We start from the raw sequence: 5,083 nt of genomic DNA on the forward strand, positions 1-5,083 counted from the left end.
CGGGTCGGGGTTTGAGCGCTGTAGGAGATTATTTTCTGTAAGGGCATTTCCTTAGGTCCTTAGTTTCTGTCGCAAACAGAAACATGTGGTTATCTGTCATGTAAAAACCTTCATGCATCTGGTTTTGTCCAAAATGATATATCTTTTCCAAGTCTTTTTTTGAGATTTTCCTGCCGCTTTCAGTTCTGGTACTGGAGTGTTCAAGTTTGGAAAGTCAGACCTTGATTAAGTTTTCTTCATAGTGTCAAACACACATCTGTTAGATGTGACAGAGTACACTGACACCCGGGTAGGACCAAATCAGAAAGGATAAGGAATTAAGCAAGGTGGAGAGGTAAAGCCGTGTCTGGGTGTTCTCTAGTCTCATGAGTCTTGCTAATTATATTTTTGCATAAATATCCTAGTGTGTTGTCTGTTGTTCTTTAGAATGGAAGTACTTTTGAAACACTTAAAAAATAAACACACCTCCCCCCTTCACAACAAACCTAAACTTGCTAGAATGAGCTACAGTCAAGGAACTGAGGAAGAACTGAGTCAGAAATACATAGAATAAGTAAAGGGATGCTAGCTGTCCGGAGGGCTGACAATTAGTAATGTTGTATCCAAACAGAACAAGAATAGGGAGGAAACATTTCAGACACGCTTGTAATCTGATTTCTTTGAGTTTTGAAACTGAAGCCTGTTGTTCTGCTTGCTGTATTTTCACATGTTCTTATAATAAAGGCATTACTAAAAATATGCACAGTTCTTCTAGTATTAGCTTTGTCTATTGAGAAGTCCTTGAGCAGTAGATGGTGTGAAAGTATTGGCAGTACTGTTCTGAATTCCCCGGTGTTTGTCCCCTTACCCCTCCCAAGATGTTATTGTTGTGGCGTTACCAGGTCAGTGGCTTTGCAGTGGCAGCACATCAGTTGCCTCATACCCACAAAAGATAAGGGGAAGGGTGTGCATGGGGTGAAGATATATTGTGGCTTAGGTTTCTTGTTTGTCTGGGCAGAGGTAGGAGAGTGATAAGTTATCTCAAATTTTCTTTTGTTCCTCAGCAGCATCTTTGTCAACCAGCAATCCCATTCAGATAGGAAATGCTTCTAGTCTTGTTTAGCTACATGTCCTGCTTTCCTTGTCTGTCTTTCAAGTGTCATCCTAGTACTCCCTGTACTTTTTGGCTCTAGAATTCTCCAGTGTGAAAACTCCCTGCAGATAACTCATGTCTTTTAGGATCACAGTAACTTTCTTCTTTGATCTGAAAAGTGCAAGACCACTGTTAAAAGATGTACCTACCTAAAAAACACCAGTAACTATGCTCTTCTCATGCCTTAAGGGAATTCAGTAAGAAAATATAATAAATTTTAAAATTCTAAATGACTGAATGTGTGCATGTGTCCTGGTAGTGTTCTCGTAGTGTTAGGGTCCTGTCTGTAGGAGTCATTCTCACCCTGAGCTGGAGGGATGAGCTGAAGCTTTCACACTCCTTCTTGCCTTAAATCCCATGTCTTGAAATGTACTTTTCCCCTCTGCTTCCCCTCTTCTAGTGCGCTAGAGCATCTTGGTAAGTGTTTTGAAGTGGCAACTAAAGAGGCTGTTCAGAATTGCATAACAAACTAACTACCAACTTGATTTTAAAAATAAATAAAAATACAAAGCTGAAACTTGCATATTCTACAAGTAAAACATCTTTCATGCTTTCTGAGTAGATATGACAGTGATAATCCACATTAGAGAGTCTTTAAATACTTGCAGGCTACAAAGGATTTCCTACCCAAACTTATAAAAGCCCTTCAGGTAATGCCCCAAACTATTTCAGCCTCTTAAGTAGACTCACTGTAGAGACAAAGGAACTGAAATTACTGAAACTGAAAGTACAAAGGTGGGCCCTTTCTTACCACCATAAAAGTGAAAGGAATTTAAAAAAAAAATGCTCTGTAGCCTGATACTTTCATAATTTAAGCAAGTTTACTTCCTAAGTAGCATATAGTAGGGTAAGAAAATTATATTCTAAGAAGTGGGTCTGGAAAGGTTGCTGTGAAGAGTGATGTGATGGCTTCAGTATTGACACCCTGGCTTCACCAGTACTTCACAGTCAGTGCTGCTGCTGGAAGCAATCCTGTCTCGCTTCTCCTAGCAAAAGGGAAGAGGCATCGTGTCAAGAATGGCTGAATTTGGAACTGGTTTCAGAACCAACCCAAATTAAAACTGCTTTTCCTGCTGCCCTCCCTTTCTGAGTCTAGTTTTAACCCAGATTAGTTTCCACACTGAGTTGACTATGTGGCAAGGTAAACGTTTGTGCTGACTCAAAAGAAAGAGCAGAGTAAAGGTGAGAATAAACAACAGGGGAACTGATTTGTTTCTCCTTCCCTTATGCTGGTGTAAAGTGTTTGCGAAACTGTGTTTTTAGTAGCGGTTCACTTAGTATCACATTAACCAGGATTTTTTATGGCCCTTCTAAAGCTGCAAACAAGAATAAAAGATAGAGTAAAACTTTCTTAAGTTTCTCTGAAGGATATTATATTGTTACTCACTGGCTTTCCAACGCTGCTTCTAGTATGAGTCAGGAACGCTTGCATAAAACTAAGAGCAGGTTCTTTTAGATTAAGAATATATCGGGTGTGTTTCAAGTGCTGGTGGAAGGGCATAGAGTTAACAGGCATGCTGCCCTTTTTCAGTAACTATAAAAGTGAATAAGCATGTTAGCTCGTGTGTATTATCTAAATCCATAAGAAATTCTGTAGGTAAATGACAGAGACTCTAGGATATACTTAGTATTGGTGAGGTTTCGGAATTGTAACTTATGCTTTAAAAACAGAATTTTACATCAGTATGTGAATACTTCTGGTTTTTGAACTCTTTCTATTTTCCTAGAAGTCCTGATAATATCTAGAATCTTTGCTAAGCATTTGGTATTTTACAAAGCAGAAATACTGGGGGTTTTGTTTTGGTGGTGCTTGGGTGTTGGTTTGTTTGTTGGGATTTTTTTTCCTTTTTTTTTTTTTCTTTTTTTTTAGCAGTTCAGTATTCTGACTGTTTGGCTCATATACTTCCCAAACTCATACATTTGTTTTTAAACTTATTTTGGGACATTTACATTCTGTATAGTTCATGCAGTTCCGATATATGAAACCCGACCTCCAGAATTTTTTAACTGAGCGTACTGAAATGATGGTGTTGGCTGATAGCTGTACAGACAATTCCGTTCTCAACAAGGAAGTAGAATACTAATTTCATATACTCTCAGATCTAGTTTCAGTGTAATTTACACTTGACTAGTTTGAGGGAGTGTCAAAAGTTTCTTGATTGAGAGGACTCTCCCTTCTGCCTATTAGTTTCTTTTTGATAACTTACTACACAGGGTATTTTTTGACTTTTCCTAATTTCTTGGCATAGTCAAAATGGTTGCTTTCTTTTCTTCTCTTCTCCTCCCTCTTCTTTGTTTCAAAACACTTATTTCTAAATTTGTCCAGTGTGAACTGTCTAATACAGGATGAAGTATCTTTTTTTTTATGCTGGTTTACAAACTAATCTGTCTGGAAAGATTTACTCATGTAGAACTGTTAGTCTGTAGCACAGTTTAAGATTTGGCAAATGAATAAATAATATTTTCTACAGTCAGTAGCTGGCTTTGTGCTTTAGGGTATGCACAACACTGGACACACAGCTTGACAGATGTAAGAGCAAGTCATTTCTCTATTGCACACAAGTGTTCACGCCTCTAAAGAGCCATCAATAAGGCTCTTAATATGATGGTCCATTATACAAAAATAAAATAAACTCTCTGTATTGACAGACCAAACAATGTCAAAGAACGTTATGCTAATATGGAATTTTACAAATACAGATTGCTCATATTGTCCCATACAAAATGGTTTTTTGCCACTGGCTGATCTTTATGCATTCAGACTCTGGAGATTCTCAGCAGTCAGAACATCACAGTTGATGAATTTGTAAGAGTTTGAAGTGAAAATGTCATATTTTAGATCACAGTGAATATGGGTGAAAGTATTTAGGCTACTAGGAAAGTTGTCACTGCTGTGATGTTCTCAGGATTATGTTTCTGTTATAACCCTGATGTTTGCTTCTTTATCTTTTATGGGTTTTTAACATATTTAACTGGCATTGTACTTTTTTTTTTTATGCTGGGAGTGCTTCAATATTTGTTTTGTAGTTCCATTGCATTAAAGGTATTATATATATATAAACCTTAAATGTGTTTACATAGCATATGTGCATGAAGTCGGAAGTCATCAGTTTCAAGAATCCTCTCTCTTTTCTTTCCTGTAATTAAAGATGTGGTAAGGCCATTGGGAGTTTGTTCAGGTCTTTAAATACGCGGTTTCTCAGTTTGAAGGTAGGGATTATGTTATATGCAGAAGTGTGCTTTGAGCCTTACATTATTAAGGGAAACAAATTTGCAAGCAAGAAAATATAAAAGTAATAATTCTTGTGTCACTAATACTTTGTCCTTGTTGGCATACGTGCAACAAAATGTAAGAAAACAAATATGGTGACAAGGGTGCAGGTCACTAGAGCTGTAAAGGAACTGTAGCAACCAGGAATTAAAATCTTGAATTTTTCAGCTCAAGGGTGAGTCCGTATTTAAGAAGAGATTTAGCATTAGTTAGTTCAGTTCTTTGCTAAGAAGCTGTAGGTTGAGCAATATTGTCTGAAGTGTGAAAAGTGCCGTCATCCAGTTGAGTACAGTTTTGTCTTCCTTAACTGAAATGTAAGATTATGGAACCATAAGACAGTCTTCAGAAAAACTTGAATTCTCCTTTATATTTTTCCAAAGAAACTTTTAATTAGTGTAATGTAAGGGGATTTGTTCAATCATAAGTAATGAAATGCTCTGGTGTGCCATGATTATACCCTTATTGAAAATGTGTAGCAATTTTCTGTTACTGATTTAGCTGCAAATAGAAGACAGATGTGTTCAGCTGTGTGCCTGTGTTTGCACATGGCAGGATGAGAGGCAAGGCATCATTTTCTCAGTCAGTTGGCAGGCAAAACCATATTTTTGTTATCTTTTTTCCTCCTCTGAAATGCTAATTATGTATTTGATTTTTATTTATTTACTTATATCTAGGGTGTG

Source organism: Antrostomus carolinensis, unplaced genomic scaffold (assembly GCF_000700745.2).
Source record: "Antrostomus carolinensis isolate BGI_N321 unplaced genomic scaffold, ASM70074v2 scaffold33574, whole genome shotgun sequence".
Taxonomy (NCBI): Eukaryota; Metazoa; Chordata; class Aves; order Caprimulgiformes; family Caprimulgidae; genus Antrostomus; species Antrostomus carolinensis.